Source organism: Mesocricetus auratus, unplaced genomic scaffold (genome assembly GCF_017639785.1).
Source record: "Mesocricetus auratus isolate SY011 unplaced genomic scaffold, BCM_Maur_2.0 Super-Scaffold_100676, whole genome shotgun sequence".
Lineage (NCBI taxonomy): Eukaryota > Metazoa > Chordata > Mammalia > Rodentia > Cricetidae > Mesocricetus > Mesocricetus auratus.
Genome location: NW_024429266.1, coordinates 119,172,621 through 119,190,455, shown reverse-complemented (window position 1 = coordinate 119,190,455; position 17,835 = coordinate 119,172,621). Strand labels below are relative to the sequence as shown.

Below are 17,835 nucleotides of genomic sequence, written 5' to 3'. Positions count from 1 at the left end.
ATATATATATATGGAGAGAAAAATTGGAACAAGTGAACTAGATCATATTCTACTGTGTCAATTAAAGAATGTTCAAAAGTTAATGCTGGATGAAATTGAAGGACACACCATGATAGCATCTATATTAACTTTAAACACAGGCAGATATGGAGGTCTATCTGGTGTAGGAACCTGGATAAGAAGGCTTACAGGCTCTCAGTCATATGTATAGGAAGAGAGAGGAGAGAGAATGAGGACAGCAGTCTAAAGTGGACTTTGGCTGTAGGAATACTTTTTTTCTTTTTTAAATTGAATTTATTTTTAAATTTCATTTTACGTTCCAACACAAGTTCTCCCTCATACTGCTCCTCCCACGGCCCCCATCCACCTTCCATCCACTCTTCCCAACAGGTAAGGCTTCCCATGGGGAGTCAACAGAGTCTAGCACATTTAGTTGGGGCAGGGTCAAGACCCTCCCCTTGTGTTAAGGCTGAGCATGCATCCTACCATTTGGGAATGGACCCCTCAGTCCAAGCACACTACTCTTCAGTCCCATAGAGTCTCCACAGTTGTCGTTCCAGAGTTCAGGAGTTTCCACAAGTTTGGCTCAGCTTTTTCTGCACGTTTCTCAATCACGATCTTGACTTCTCTTGTTCAGGTATTCCCTCCTCCCTCTCTTGGACTGGATTCCCCACCTCAGCCTGGTGCTTGATTGTAGATCTCTGAATCTGGTTTCATCAGTTACTAGATGAAGGCTGTGTGATGCTAGTTGGGTTGCTCGCCAATCTGATTACAGGGGAAGGTCAGTTCAGGCATCCTCTCCACTATTGCTAGGAGTCTTAGCTGGGGTCATGCTTGTGGATTCCTGGGAATTTCCCTTGCACCAGGTTTTTCCTAACCCACAGTGGCTTTCTCTATCAAGATATCTTTGCTTGCTCTCTCTCTCTCTCTCTCTCTCTCTCTCTCTCTCTCTCTCTCTCTCTCTCTCTCTCTCTCTCTGTTACTCCCTGCCTCGACCATCCCTTTCCTTCATGTTCTCATTCCTGAACCCCTCCCCTTTACTCCCCAGGAGATCTTATCTAATTCCCCTTCCCCAGGGCAATCCATTTGTCCCTCTTAGGGTTCTCCTTGTTTCCTAGCTTATTTGGGGTTATGAATTGTAGCCTGGCTATCCTCTTCTTTACATCAAATATCCACTTTGAGTGAGTATATGCCATGTTTGTCTTTCTAAGTCTGGGTTACCTCACTCAGAATGGTCTTTTTTTCTATTTTCATCCATTTGCCTGCAAATTTCATGATGTCATTGTTTTTTTATTTTGTTTTGTTTTCGTATTTTTGCTTTTACAGCTGAGTAATACTCCATTGTGTAAATGTACCACATTTTCTGTATCCATTCTTCAGTTGAGGGGCATCCATATGTGGGAGTAGGGGAGTTCACAAGGGTCCGAATAAAAGGATATCAAATATTTATCGGGGAAACTCACCAATAACAATAAAGGTTAGAGAGCCACCACGCAGGGAGCTGCAATCAAATCTCTGACCACCACACAGGAAAGAAATCACACCTCTTCTCCCTGTAGCATCCCAGACCATACCCAGAAGGGGTCAGTACCCCAAAAGCTATTGAATTAATTAATTCCCACAACAGGCATCTAGGTTGTTTCCAGGTTCTGGCTATCATGAATACTGCTTCTATGAACATAGTTGAGCAAGTGCTCTTGTGGTATGATTGAGTATCATTTGGGTAATATGCCTAAGACTGGTACCACTGAACGTTGAAGTAGACTGATTCCCAATTTTCTGAGAAACCAACACACCGGAGGAATATATTTTTTATTTGTTTATAATCTGAAGTAAAGCATGAAACTTCAACTCAACATCTGTTACAGATGGATGACATGTGTAATCACTTTTATTTTTATCTGCACCTTTGGGTAGTTGAAATGTATCTTAATATTTGAAAAGGACTGCTCCTTAGGCTTCATATTCTTCTCTTTCTTTTTAGCCTTGGACAGACTGGCCTCAGATTTATAATCCTCCTGCCTCTACCCCGTACTGAGAGTGCTGGGGTCACAGTGTGCACTGCCACACTAGGATGAGGCCTGAACTCTCCGGACCTAAACAGTTGTGTTCAGTCTTCCAAGGAGAATGAAACCATTCCTCCACATCAGGCTCCAGGGACAGCTGCCCTGGCTACAGCCACATGGTGTCTGGCAAGTCCATCTGTGCTGTCTTCTTCAGAGGCATGGAGTATCTGGAACTCGGGCTCTGTTTTTACTTCAGTGTCCACCACCCTGATAGAACCATTACAACATAGTTCATTTACTCTAAGTGCACAGAAAGTGATGCAGCCCATGTTTCAGATGAAGGGCAGGTACTAGGGCCCATTACAGAGTATCTGCAGCTTTTTGGCAGTCCTCGTATGTGTGAAACTCTTCTTCCCAAAGACCCACTGTGTCTCTAAGTTATGTTCTGGAGTTCCTATCCAATTATCCTAGGATAGGTGCATTTAATTGCCTGCCATACCCTGCATAAGCAGATTCCCAAACACAGTGGAATTTGAGGTCAGTCATTAATCAGCAAGCAGCTACTCTCTTCTCCCTTCCTATAAACTCCTTGACTACCAACTAGTTGGGGTGCTGAGCTTTAAAGTAACTTGTGTCCTTTTCAGTGGACTTTGCAGTCAATTTGTTCTTTTTTTTGTGGAAGTTCGTGGGCTGGGCTTCCTCCCCAGTGTTTCATCAGTGGGCCAATGTTTGGTATTGGTTACAGCTGTGCTAAATGAAAAATATGAATATTTACTCAAAGGAGGAAGAGATGCATTATAATCATAATAAGGGTCAAGAACCCCTGAACAGCCGGGCATTGGTGGCACACGCCTTTAATCCCAGCACTCGGGAGGCAGAGGCAGGCAGATCTCTGTGAGGATGGGGCCAGCCTGGTCTACAGAGTGAGTTCCAGGACAGACTCCAAAACAATACAGAGAAATCCTGTCTCGAAAAACAAACAAACAAAAACAAAAGAACCCTGAACAAATGGGGAGCATGGAGGGGGAAGGAGGCAGGAGAAAGAGGAGGGGAGAAGAGGAGGGGGGAGGAAAACATGAGGGATCAGGAAGATTGAGTGGGGAGAGGAATAGAGGAGAGCAAGAAGAGAGACACATCAATAGAGGGAGCCACTATAGGTTTAAAGAGAAATCTGGTACTAGGGAATTATACAGAAATCCACAAGGATAACCCCGACTAACAATCTAAGCAATGTGGAGAGGCTACCATAAATGCCCTTCCCCTATAATCATAGTGATGACTACCTTAAATGCCATCCTAGAGCCTTTATCTAGTAGCTGATGGAAGCAGAAGCAGAGATCAACAGTAAAGCACTGAGCCAAACTCCTGGAATCCGGTTTCAGAGAGGAAGGCATGATGAACAAAGGGTTCAAGACCATGATAGGGAAACCTGACCTGAGCAAGTGAAAACTCGTGGACCCCAGTCTGACAGATGGCGAACCAACATACAACCAAACTAAGCCCCCTGAACTTGGGTGTCATTTAGGAGCACTGGGCAGTCTATGTGGCCTCTGGCAATGGAAACAGGATGTATCCCCAGTGCACGAATGGACTTTGGGAGCCCATTTCCAATGGAGGGATACTCTCTTAGCCTAGATACACAGGGGAGGACCTAGGCCCTGCCCCAAATGCCTTTACAGATTTTGATGATCCCTCATGGAAGGCCTCCCACTCCCTGGGGATTGAATGGGGGATAGGATCGGGGAGTCAGTGGAGGGCAAGGGAGGATGTGATGGAGAGGGAACTGGGATTTATACAGAAAGTAAGATTGCTTCTAATTTAAATAAAATTTATATTAAAAATAATAATGATGATGACAATCGCCCTTACGCCAAATAGGTTTTCAGAATGTAGTGAAACTCAGGCTCTAACATAGAGCACAGAGCTCTACATGGGGTTTCTGTCTCCATTCATCTTTGTCATCCTGACCATTCTTCCCTGGAACTAAAGAGTCTTTGGAACCCTAATTGAGAGAAGCTTTGGACTGACCCACAAAATGGTTTGCTGAAATATTCTGTCCCTTGTGTGGCAGCCTGGTAGGGAAAGCTTCTGTGACATGGCCACCATTGCTCAGTTCTCCCGTCTGTCTCACTCCTGATTAGGGAAACCCCAATTTCTTTGATCTGCTGGTTGGTTCAGGAATGAATCTCTTTTCCAAATCAAAATTTCTGATTTCTTCCAATAGAGTATTTAGCACTTTCTTCCCAACTTCCTGCTTTCTTTCCTACTTTTCTTTCTCAAGGCTTGTTTGCCATAGCATAGTTTATGATTAAGTTAGCTGCCAGGTGATGTTTAGCCTGAAGCCACTGTGTGACCCGAACTTCTCTCTCAGTTAAGTTGCCTCATAGCTCTCTTTTTTTGTTTGACAACTATCTCTTCTTCCCAGTTCAGATGCATGGAGTACCAGCACTTGGCACACCTTGGTTTTCCCCTGAGTCTCAGACTCCCTCAGAGGATTTGCTGAAGCTAAAGCCTGTGGAACAATTGTTATGACTTTTCTCATCACCAACAGAAGAGGACCTCACACAAACCACAATGGCAGTACTGGTCAAACAAACGTTCTTAGCTACGTATTGTTGGGTATACACCAAGTGCTATGTGGATAAAAAGATTGTCATCCCACAGCATTATCAAGTTTTAAGCCAAAACCCCAAGCCCAGCTTGGATACTTCCCTCAGAATCCTGTGGGTGAGTGGTCCTGTGAGTGAAAGCAATCAAAGTCATGTGGTCACCCATGGAAGAAGAGAGATCTTCGAGAAGCCAATGAGAACCTTGTGGTGGGACAAAGAAAGGAATGAAGGCAACAGTGATGTCTGCATGGGGCGGGCACGACCCTCAGTCACAAGTGGTCTGGAGGTTTGTTATCTCAGAATGTGGATGGTCAGGAAGGCTTTAACCCAGACTGAAAACAAACAAGTAGCTCCTGCCTTGGGGACTGGCTACTCTTGTGACAAGATGCTTTTGGAACAGACTGTCATTCCCTGGATCCAAGATGAATGGCTAAAGGAAGGGAGAACTCAAAGTTTCAAGCCAGATGGGGGTCCCAGAGGCATGCCAGCACTTAGAGGGGGACGTGGACATGGGTTCCCACCCTGGAACCAAGGAGCTTATGTATAATTGATACCCCCTGGTATGGAAAACCTTAGAATTTTCCAACAGAGTCTCACTAGGTATATTAACTACATCTCAGGGCAGGGTGCATGTCTGGGTGTAGTTGGCCAATACAAAATGAACTCATTATTTTTGTAGACTCTTGGTCTCATTTTGACTCTTTTGAACATTTTTTTCTCTTACTGGTCATTTGCTTTGCGTTTGGCTTCTGTTTTTATTGTCTTATTTTGTGTGTGTGTGTTTTGAATTTTTGTGTGGTTTTGTTTTTGTTTGTTTTTTAAAGGGATAGAGGGGGAAAGAACATAAAGTTGGCCAGGTGGGGAAGATCTGGGAGGAATTGGGGAGGACAAAATAAGAACAAATATTTGTATGATTTTTTAAATAAAAAAATAAAGCATTTGAACTCAAATAATTTGAGAATATTTGAGGATACAATTACAATGTAGAAGGTATCATTGGCTTGAACAACCTTGACTTTCAGAAGATGGGTGCTAAACTTACATTAATTATAACCATTTCTTGGTAACATAATGCATTAGAAAAGACAGTGCTTTTGGTTTCACTATTGTGACTTTTGTAAAAGGAAAATGCTCTCTTATTCCTTGTGTTTTCACAACACAGTAATCAACACAAACTTCTGTAACCACAAAAATTTCTCCCTACAAGTAAGCAATTCTACAGTGGTGGACACCAGAGGAGCATCCTCTAATCCTTCAGAGACAGAGTCAGGTCTCCCAGGTTAAGCACTCAGTCCTCCAAACTGCCCCTACACACTTCAGATGCCAGTCACAAGTCCTAGGGTTTTACCTCTGCCTGTGATAGCCACCTATAAATAGAGTTCTTATACCACTTCCTTGGGTTTTAATGACTTGCACGGCAGTTCCTAGAACTCAGGCAAAGATTTGCATTTCCATGTTCATCACAAATAATGCCACAAGGGAAACAGGTGACTAACTACACAGGTGAATGTGTAGATGAAGGGATCGCAGAGCTTCTATGTCAGGTTGGAGTGTTACCTCCAAGAGCCACTGTGCGTCCTTCTATGAATCTAGCTATCTAAAGGCCCTCCAAACCTTGGACTTTTGGAGTTTTGTAAAGACTTCATTCTGTATGTGTGAATGATACCCTTAGTCAACCAGGCCAAGGTGGCACACACCTTTAATCCCAGCACAGAGAAGGCAGAGGCAGGGGGATCTCTGTGACTTCAAGGCCAGCCTGGTCTACAGAGTGAGTTCCAGGACAGGTGGAGTTACACAAAGAAACTGTATCTCAAAGAACAACAACAACAAAATTATATCCTTAGCCGTTGATGATAGAGTCAACCTGAGGAGAGAAAGTTGTCCCCTCTCTAGAGCTTAAAAGTGCACGCTCTCTAAACCTGTTATTTGTCTAGTAACCACACTTTATCCCAGAGCTACTAAAGGTCACCAGCCAACAGTTAACTTATCAGTCCATCTGAAGACATTTTGTCATTGTCTGCCAGGAAACAGAAGAAAGACTCAACATTCACTTTGCGATATCACACATTCCAATGTAGCGTTAAGATGATGCCATTTTCTAAATGCACTGCCTTGGGTAAGCCACTTGACATTTGTGTCCCTCATTTTCTTGCTTGGAAAATGGAAAAAGCAATAGACGTACCTCCTGGGGCTGTTGTGGGGACGGTTAGTATCCATAAAAGTGTTTAGAACAGTGCTTAAAAAAATAACTACCACTCTGTCACCACGGTCACCACAAACACTGAGAGTTTCACAGTGAATGGAACCACTAATGCCTCTCAGCTTTGCTTCACTCTGAACTCCTAGGTACCAAGAGTGAGAATTTATGCCCCAGAGAAAAGGATGAGTAGAAGCAGAAAAGAGTCTCCCTGACCCTGGACAGTGGGCTGCAGTCCAGGGAAAAGCTCCAAGCCTGGTGGGAACCTGGCAAGTTGGGCACAAAAGAATGCCAGAACTCCCCTCCAGAGGAGGGATATGGGGAAGGGTTACTGCATGTGGAAGCTTGCCACCTGGAATGGGTATGGGCACCCAGGAGTCACCCTTCCAGACTACATACCAGTTGTACAGGTTACAAGACCAATTACAAGCTTCAGTAGATGATGATCTGACTGGTTTTCCTCTATTTTCTGGTTTAACATGAAAATGAGCTAAGTTTCTCCCCAGAGATGAAGGCCAGTTGTAGACTAAACATTAAGATTACTGAAAAATCCACTGGATAAAAGCACATGTCTTGGCATCAGACAGATGGAGAAGGGGTGAGTCTAATGCTTACTACTTCCTAGTGAATTACTTTTTAAGTTGGGAGAATTATTTGCAATCAATGACTTAGTCTTCAACATATGTGAATGATCATGAAAGCTTGTCATTATCACTCTTATTATTAAGGGGACCTGCTGCTGTGGCGGCTGTTGTGGTGGCTGATGGAGATGCTGGTGACAATGAGGTTGGATGAAATTGTGAACATGACGGTAGAGGCTATGGGAGGGGATGGAGGATAACAGCATCCCTAGTCTTAGGGGGAAAGGTTTAATAGGTTTTTTAAATCAGGTAAAATGAACCCTCAAAAGGGAGGAGTCTATTTACCTTGAAATGGAACACAGCTAGTTCATTTTGCACAAGCCTCTCCCAGGCCCATAAATCCTCTAGTTCTAAATTAGTTTATGGGGCCCATTTCTTTCTACAACTGTTTGCAATCCTGCCTCGCTGTAAGAGGACAGAAAGCCACAGTCAGACGGTGAACTCGAGTGATAGGATAAGACACAAAAGCAGGTGAAAGAGGAGGACTATGGCTGCCCACCTTCCGCTGGGCACGCAGGCTCTGACATTTCACCAAAGCCAAGCGTTCTGTCTCTAGAACCCGACTCGTTCTTTACTATTTTTATTGTGGTGCAGCTTTAAAAAAATTGCCAATTAAGTTAAACTAAACTGTCGCACAATGAGCTCCTATAATTACCAGCAATGGTTTATGATGGGTTCGAGCAAACAGAGGGTTGATTTTTTTTTCCTGCCAGAGCTGTAGTTTCTTTTTGTAGAAACAATTATCATGGCAGTGCTTCCCAGCAAAGGGAAAGCATAGCCTGAAGCCACTGCATATTTCATTTTCAGTTGAGCAGTTTTAGAGTTCTTGCTTTTCCTGGTGACTGTTCGGTGGGAGGAAGAGGCAACCCGAAGGCCAGATCTGGCTCTCACAAAGCAGGCAGTGAGGCCCCCAGCAGCTGGGGCAGAGAGTGCTGCTCTGTGTTGCGAGCCCCAGCTTCTGACCTGGCTGTGCCCACTTGTCCCCGGGAGAAAGGGATGGCAGGATTGTGATCAGGTGTCAACTGCACTCAAGCGCTCTGCGGCAACAGCTGTGAAGGAAGAAGGAAGCAAATCACAGGTTTGAGTTAGTCAGACCGTCAGTCCCTGACAGTCTGCCGGCAGTACTGTGTCTGCTCCACCAGCTACTGGCTCAGGGAGTGACTTAAATCTTGATTTTCTCAGGTGTACAACGGGGTTTACCAGAAGCACTTAAAGGGAAGACTCGTTCTAAAGATTAGATAAACTAATAATGGTTTTGTTCACTCACTCAACAAATATTTACTGAGCACTTTTGTGTCATACACAAGGGCTGAGGATGCCACGGTGAACGAAACAAACGTTACCCCTTAACTTAGGAGCTTAGAGGGAAGCTGACCTATGCAGTGTTGTGTGTCAGTAAGCACAACCACACAGGTGAACTACAGTTTTAATGACTTCTATTGTTCGGGGTTTCGTTGTTGTTAGCGCCTCCATTTTATACTCCTGGTTAGCATGATGTTTCTTATTCCTACTTCACATATGGGAGAAGGGGAGTTTGGAGACCTCCCACATCTACACAAGGCCATTCACTGGTGTGTTAAAGAGTCTCATTTCCTTCTCTGTGTAAGTTTTCTTATTTGAGACAAGTTTCTTGTTGGCTCTAAGCGTGGCTGGTATCTAGACTGTTCTCCCATGTGTGCTGCTCCTGCCTCTGTCTCCCAAGGGCTGAGACATCAGGTGTCCCCACTACACCCAGCTAAGGGCTGTGCTCCCCCATCCTCAGAGCACAGGGCTCTTTCCAGTCAATGCAGAAGTGAGAGCTGCTAGATCAAACCAGGGCTTATTGTCCATCCTTCCTCTGCTTTGATCCATTAATAAGCAGAAAATAGTCTGGTGTTAAACTTTCACTGTGACAGTTCTAGACAGATGAATGTAGGGGAAACAGAACCTTATTTCCCCGGATGCCAGATAAGAGCAATGGGGGAAAATGGGGAAAAACGGAATTCACTTTGTTGTTAAGGTTTTAATAGTTAAAGTAACCTGGCTTCTGTATGGATGACAGTATAAGCTATCCATATGAAATGCTAAATTTCTTATGTTCAGAATGTACAATATAAGCTGAACACAGTACAAGAATATTGCCCAAGGGACTTAAATGCTCCTTAAGAGACATGGTCCAAACTCCCTATTTTGCAAACCTAACCATAATCTTTCAAAAGAGCATGATACAATTACAGATTCCCTAGACTTCCTCCTAGAGATTTGGAATATCTGGGCCATCTACTATTTAGCTCAAAAGACTATCTCAGGCTAGATAAATTGATAACCCACCTGTTCATCTAACAACTATAAACGGGTGTGATAACTGTGAACAACACAAACAAAGCCATCAACAATTTAAAGGATATCAGAGATTTATGGTACACGGTGCTGGGCATCTGACAAGCACACAGTGACTGTAGGATAAGGTCTTTATAACCATATAATCACATGCTACAGACTCATGGGGCTGCTTTCCGGAGCCCTTCTGGCATAGTCCACCCTTACATGGGCTGAGAGATGATTTCTGACACAGAGTCAGGATCATATCTTAAGTAACAGGATCCTACCCAAATACTGAACAACCATTTCCTGACTTGCTAATAGTGGAATACACCACTAGTATTTATTCACCTGCATCCCTGGGTTGTATAAAAGACAAAGGGGGAAAGAATGAATTGCAGGTTCCTGGAGGAGTCATGAACTTTCATACTGTGGATTCTCAGAGTTGGGATCCACCCTACTTCTGCTGTCCGCATGATCTCTAGGAGACCATCCTGTGCAAAGCCAATTGTTAATAGGCAAATCTTAAGAGAATGGATGACTGTGTTATGGATGATCCAGAATCATGTCTTAGGATATGGATTCTCTTTCTTCATTCTGCCTTAGAGCAAGGGAGTCAGAATTTCTAAGTGAGACGTCTCCAAGAATCAGTATTTTCTTTAGCAGCCCCTCCCACAGAGAACTGTGAGGACAGGTAAGTGACAGGTAAGCTGTCTCTGATGGTTAGAGTCTCCTGAAGTTCAGATCCCAAGTCATCCTTGAGCCTCACTCCCACCTGGAGACGGGAACAGGGCCACAGTGTTGGAACCAGGAAGCACCTGAACTTTAATCACCTGCCCCTGTGCCTTCTTCCCCCACCAAGGAGAATTTCTAAACTGGCATCTCAAATTCTCATTTTAAGGAGAACAGAAAAGCCATAAGAATGCACCTTTAAAATTTTTATTTATTTTTCTTTTTTGGCTTGCTAAAATGAAAACCTGCATTTTCTTTTTCTCCCACTCATTAGAATCTCAGCATTCCACCAAGACACTCTCCAAAAAAGGAGAAGCAAATGAGCAGGGCTGTTTCTGAGACTATGAAATACTTTACAATTAAATAAGGCACGTCCGGGCCCGGGCTGATCACTGGTGATGAGCGGGTTTCCACAAGGCTGCAAATGAATTCAGCTCGGGACAGCGTTCCAAATGACTCCTGCACGCTTCCCCTTTATTATTTTTATTTGGTTATGTGCTGACTCTCATCCAGAATCTCACTTAATGCCCTAGTCTAAAGTTGTTCAAATGGCCCCCCATGGCACAGTGTGACAGTGAAAGGATATTGCCTTTGGAAGCTGCTAATGGTCCATGAAAGGGAAACAGCAGCAAACAGGAAAGCTACGCTCCAAAATAATGTCAGATCAAAATATCCACATTGCCACTCTCCAACCCATTATTGGGAAAGACGCATGATCCCAGGGGACACAAGAGTTCCCAAAACAGGCCACAGTAGAAAGAGTGAACATATCAAAGACTTGAGATATCCCCACATTTGCAGATATATTGATCATCATTTCTTAATTAGAAGTCAGAATTCTTACTTGCACACCTAGTTAATATTCAGACTCCGATTGGGAAAAAGGGAGAGAGTTCTGAAGCTGCCATGGCAAGAAGGCGGTCAAATGTAATCAAGGTCACTAAATCTGCATGGGAATCTATCTATACTGATTTACGCTGGGTGGTGAGCCGCCACCCAGAATAAGATGGCGTCTAGTTTCCTAGAAGCCCCTGACAGCAGGGCAGAGAGGCACACAATAGGAACACATCTCAAAGTTCCCAGCTGTGGGATCCCAGAAATGCTCAGGAGCTGGGCAGACTCTTGCAGGAGGTTTTGCACAGTGCTACCTTGGAAAGTGAGGGGGCATTATGAATACTGTAGCATTGTGGGTAAGTGGTGGATGATATGGGACAGCCCGGAGAAGGGTAGTATGCGGTGAAGATGGTTGGATAAGCCATGACTACAGTAAGAGTAGGGAGAACGAGGAGACTTGGAGACCTAGGCAGGACTGTTGACTATTAGCTCCCTCAGTAGTGACTAAGTTCAGCATCCTCTACTCTTGTACTGAAGGAGCACTCCTCTCTCTGTACCTCAGGTGGCAATGAGAAAAAGAAGTGCACCTTTGGGCCATCAGACCTTATATCCTGTTGCATGTGCCATCTACCCACACTCTTCAAAAGAAGATCCCAACAGAAGCAACTTTTTGCTAGAAGATACTCAGAATAAATAAGTATACTCATCATCAAGTTTGTCCATATACAGACACTGCGTGTTATGTTGCACACTCCACTACCATCATCCATGCTGTGAAGAAGGCAGCCCTTTCCTTCTGTGAGTATGTCGAGGAAGCAATTGCAGAGAAGCTGCAGGCACAGGGTTCATGGTACCTGTTCACCTCTGGGATTCGGAATTCTTTATTCTTCACCACCCGTGTTTAGCCAGAGGAGAAATGGCTGGAAAGGTGGTGTGAACACATTCTCATCAGTGGAGATTAATACTGCACGGTGTGTTCATCAATTAAGTCCGTGCATTCAGCTCTCTTCCTGAGCCCTCCTGGCCCCTGCTGCATGGTAGATTATTTAACCATTCATATCAATATGATCTTTCGGTAAGAGTTATGTGGATTTTGCAGCAGCATCCATTCAAAATGACATGGTTCAATAAAGATTGGATAAGCAACAGAGATCAGATAAGGGAATGGGTCAGAAAACCTGGGCTTTAGTTCCCTTAGCTGTAAGTCACTTGGGCAGATCAATTACTTTCCAAATCTGAATCCCAATGGGAAGATGGCTACAGGATATCTGAACTATTCAGCTTAGCAGCCCAAACTCTAAGCTTTCTGCCTCAGCAGAGAAGCCAGAATTTCTACAAACCAATTCTCAGTTATAACCCATCTGTGCACCTTATGACCCACCAAGGCACAAGCGAGAATTAGCAATGGTGGCATTTAGGCTCTTCCCATGTGACGGGCACTGTGCTAAATGCTTCACATTCAGTCTTTGCAGGATACCTAGTGTATGTACAATGAGGACTTGACCAGGACATCACAACTGCAACATGGGAACATGGCATTTAGACTCAGGCTTCCTGACCCTGTAATGGGCCACAAGAGTGTTCTAGCTCACTCAGAGCAAATACAATCCACAACTGTCAGCTGTTAGCATCTATTAAGAAGCAGATAAACAGTGGCATAGTCAGCAATGTATCAGAATTGTTGCTGTGTGGTGATGATGAATTTAGAACAGGGCAGAGACACAGGGATTAACAGAAATACAGGGCGGGGTGCCTAGCTCATCAGGGATATTTATAATAAGAAACCAGGGGGTGCTTTCCATCTGCCGGGCTTCATTACAAAGGCTTTACAGGTGTCAGTTCACTTTATTCTTGCAACAAGTCTACTATGCCTGGTTTCTAACACCTGAAGATAAGGACTCAAAGGTGAATGACACACTCAAAGTCACACAGCTAGGAAGCAGCAAAGTTGGGTGTCAGATCGCAGTCAGCCAGCTCCAGAGCCTGCTTTTGACCCCATGCTGTGCTGCCTTATACCTCCCTAGTCAGTTCTAGAGGGCACAGTTCCTGAGCTACCTGACCTCAGCCCTTTTGCTAACAACCTGGAGGCAATGCCCTGGGCACTCATAAGGAGAAAAGCTGTGTATCAGCTGCAAATGCTCCTGGGCAGGAGGAAGCAGAGAGCACAGAACATGAATGATGCTGAGGTGGGCAGGTCAGACGAGGCAGATGGAAGGGGAATTGGAGTCTGGGCTGCCTAGGACTGTCTCTTCCTTTATGAAAACACAGCCTCCTGTTTCTCTCCCATCACCCACTCTCCCCTGCGCCAAACCTCTTCCTGGTGCACTTTCTTTTCAAGTCTACCCTCACTAAAAAGGGTCAGGAGTAGGTGTCACAGAACAACACTATTCAGAGGGTTAGGGACATGTTTCCCTAAGTAAGGGTCTTGCCTTGCAAACATAACAAGCTGAATATGATTCACAGAATCCACAGAAGAAAAGGCCATGTGACAGTTTGAAAGAAAATGGGACATGTCCTTATTAGGAGGTGTGGGCTTCTACCAGGAAGTGTGTCACTGTGGGGGAAGGCTTTGAGGTCTCTTTTGCTCAAGCTTCCCTCAGTGTGACAGTTGACTTCCTCTCGCCGGAAAGACACAGCACTCTCAGCTCCCACACCATGTGTGTCTGCACACCACCATGCTAGAGTCATGGTGATGATGGACTGAACCTCCGAAACAGAAAGTAAGCCATCCTAATTATATGTCTTCTTTATAAGAGTTGCTTTTAAGTCGTGGTGTCTCTTCACAGCAATGAAAACCCCAACTAAGACAGAAATTGATATCAAGGACTGGGATAGTGCTGTGACAGGCCCGATCATGTGTTTGTTTGGAGGAATTTGGACTTTGATACTTGGGATTAGGAAAATGGTGGAATGTTTTAAGCACTGTTTAATGGGCCATACTATTAGGAGCATGGAAGACAGAGGTGCTAAGAGTTATTTGAACTGTCCTGGACTGGATCAAGAGGTTTCAGAGGAGAAGAATTTTAGTATGTTGCCTAGAAATCATTCTTATGTTATTTTGGTGAAGGAAGTGACTGCTTTTTGCCCTTGTCTGAAGAGTCTGCCTGAGGCTAAACTGAAGAGTTTTGGATTAATTCCATTAGCAGAATAAATCCCAAAACAACCTGGTAGAGACTCTGTAGTCTTCTAAATTGCCTATATCACACACTACCAAGAAAAAAAAAGACTTAGTTTCTCACGTAACTCTAACTAGGCAGTTCTCAACCTTGAATATCCTTTTATTTGCACCCACACAACAATAACAAAACGATAATAATATCTAGAAGGGAAACATTACTGTAAGAGACATCTATATTTTTTGTGCAGTATTTCCCCACAAAAATCAATTCAAGGAAAATTCATGTTCTATACTTAAAGAAGAAGGTATAAATAATGCACATTTTCATTTTATCAACACTGTCTTCACTACATTGGCATGCCCGAAAATTTTCAGTTTTAAACTTTGGCCCCATAGCTCACTACCATGTTCTAAACTTTGGCCCCATAGCTCATTACCATGTTTTTTTGGTGTTTTCATTCCAAGGTGATGGAATTCTGTTCAATTAAATATATTCAATTTTGCAGTTCAAAAACCCTTTTTCTTTAAAAACAATCAGTTGCTATAGGCTTTATTTTTATGTGCCACTGGCATATTTTATTTGTTTAGTACATTTACACGAATACCAAACCTTGAATCATTATCCCCTCATCCGAGGGGACACCTGAGCTACATCCTGTTGGATGCTCTCCCTTCCTTCACACCAGCCTCTTGGAAAGATCCAAGTCAGCAATTTCTAGCATGTTCAACATTTTTATTTCATAGGCTCCTTAAGGGACTGGGCTGCAGAGTAGAAAATTAAGCAAATCCTTTAAAACCAGCAACTCCTGTAGCCTTTCAGGAAACAAAACAAAACCTTCAGTGTCCCCTCACTACACTGCAACAATCAGTGGCAGCCACAGAATCGCCACCCAGATCTGAGAAGATCAGAAAGAGAGAGCCCTGGGAATCCCAGGTTGCCAAATACAGAAACCTATTTTTTTTTCACAAAATTTTGCAAAGTATACATTGTGGTTTAAGTTGGGGATGACATCTAAAGGCTGCAAAACATTTCTCAAACTCCGTCACACACAGGAAAGAAGATGTGGCATGCTTCAAAGGATAAAAGGTGAAATAAAAAATTCCAGTCAAATTAAGAAATAGCCGTTTGAATGTTATTCATAGCTGTCTATATTTCAAACAACTTCATAGAAGTAGTTTGTAGACATTGTGGAGACACAAATGGGCCACTTACGTGTCTCTTTGGTTGCTGACAAGGCCACTGAACTCCCCAAACTACTCAGAGTGTGACACAGGAAACACCTGCATGGAATGGTGACCAGGGGTCCTGCCTGCTGTGGAGGATGATCCTCCAATAACCTTTAGCTCCCTTAGACTCTGTCCAACGGATGGTGGGTAAAACTGAATGAGGGGAAATGAGGATAGGGCAAGTTGAAGGGTACAGGTGAAAGCCTAGAATGGAATGTGGTTAAGGCAGTGGCCTGGTATTTGTGAATAAGGGGACATCTCACCTAGTAAACAGAGGCAGGCATCTACCCAGCTCCGACACAGTGGACACCCCCACGAGTCTCATGATTGATTCCTCTTTGCAACTGCTTGCGAAAGAACACACTTTTTTTGCATGGAATGCCAAGGCTAGATCTTCAGATCCATGAGCTACCTAATAAGCACCAAGGAAGCCTTTGTTCTTTCTAAGTTTCAGTTTTATTTGAAAGGAGTGAGAGCTCACAAGTTATTTGAATATAAATACAAACCTTTGAAAATATGGGGGTGGGCAGGCTCAAAGCACTGTAATAATTCCATTTTCTTAATCCAAAAAGGAAAATGACTGTAATTAGGCTGAGTTGTCTGCCAAGTTTCAGCCTGAAGGGACTATTTTGGCCAAGATACAAGCCCCTGAGAATAGCTTATAATGGACGCATCAAATCACACTTAACTATGGCAGAGCAAGTAGCTATTTTGTAATGTAATCAGTCAATAATCATGCCTTGTGTTTGAATTTTAATTAAAATAAATAATACTCCCTCCCCTTTACTGTCTCTCACTCTCTTCCCACACATTATTATTATATATGACCATTTGATTAGCACAAAATATCAATAAGATACAAAAGCAGACATGAAGCGTTGACCCTCTTACGCTCCTACTCATAAGAAGACCTAAGACAGACCAGTATAAAACAACATAGACAAGCCTCAATAATGACACAGGTGTGGATGTATTCACATCTATGTCTATTGACTGTGAACCTCAAATTTCACTAGGGACAGAGGGAATTTCATTATTGGGGACTTGGGTATGGTTTAATTAATTATAGCTACAAAGCACTAACTGGAACCTTGATGATTTGAGAGAATGAGTTTACCTCCCAGTGAGCCTAACCTCTGCTCAGGGAAAAGGCACGTACAGGGAAAATAAAAATGATTATTAAATGAAATTACTCAGTGCATTCAGAAGCAGCCCCCATGCTAGGGCTTCATCTTCCTTCTGACTGAGACCATTGTGCAATTGGGAGCCCAGCTTCTGGTCCAAGCCCAGCTTAGATGAAAAGTTTTGCAGTGGAGCTCAGCAAACGAGGTGCTGCACCTTGTTGTGCTGGCTAGTTCCATGTCAACTTGACACAAGCTAGAGTCTTTTTGCAAGGGGGAACCCCAGTTAAGAAAATGTCTCCCGCAAGATTGTCCCACAGAAAAGCCTGTGGTGCATTTTCTAGAAATGTTCTCATCAGTTCTGACAATGCTCCTTGTCAGTGCCAAAGACCATCTAACAAAACCCCTTGGACAACCCTGACTAGTAATTCCAAAGGTGCTTATTATGTTCCAAGAACCAAAGACAATCTTACAGAAATCCCAACATGGTGTACCAGAAACCCTTTTTCGAGACTCCCAAAACATTATAGGCTACTGATAATGCCTTTAGTGTCCCCCAAGAAGTGCAAAAGTCAGTCCCTATTGCTGAAGACACCACACACTTCAGGCAGGGCCCAGCGAACCCTGAGCTAGAACTGACCAGAATGTCTCCTCCCTAAGGATTCACTTTTATGGTACTAAATGGTGCCATGTAAGCTTTCAAAGGAAAAAAAGAAAGCAACAAACAGTCCTACCCAGCTATAATGCTTATGAACCACTACAATGACCAGCATGGCACAATAACCATAAGTGTATAGTAGTGGCTCACTTACTTGTCAATAACCAATAGCTCTCTACTGGACTAAAGATCTTCTCAACAAGAGAAAAACGTACATATAATTAACATTACATGGACTGTTGTTACACACAAATATTCACAACACACACACACACACACAAAAGAGGGGAACATGGGAGGGTTTGGAGGGAGAATAGGGAAAGGGAAAATGATGCAATTGTGATCTCAAAAAGTAATAAGTTCCCATTTAAGCAGAAAATTATAGCAATAC

At 43.5% G+C, this 17,835-nt stretch overlaps 1 long non-coding RNA gene across 2 annotated transcripts in view; it reads left to right on the top strand.

The window, feature by feature from the left end:
• LOC121137191 overlaps positions 1 to 5,482 on the top strand; it is an 87,839-nt gene extending 82,357 nt beyond the window's left edge. Inside the window, exon 7 of one of the 2 annotated variants that reach the window (XR_005874424.1) lies at positions 4,437 to 5,482. This is a non-coding gene — a long non-coding RNA (uncharacterized LOC121137191). Of the gene's footprint in view, positions 1 to 4,431 lie in introns of both variants that reach the window. The other variant, XR_005874423.1, reaches the window with a different exon arrangement.
• Positions 5,483 to 17,835: the final 12,353 nt, after the last annotated feature.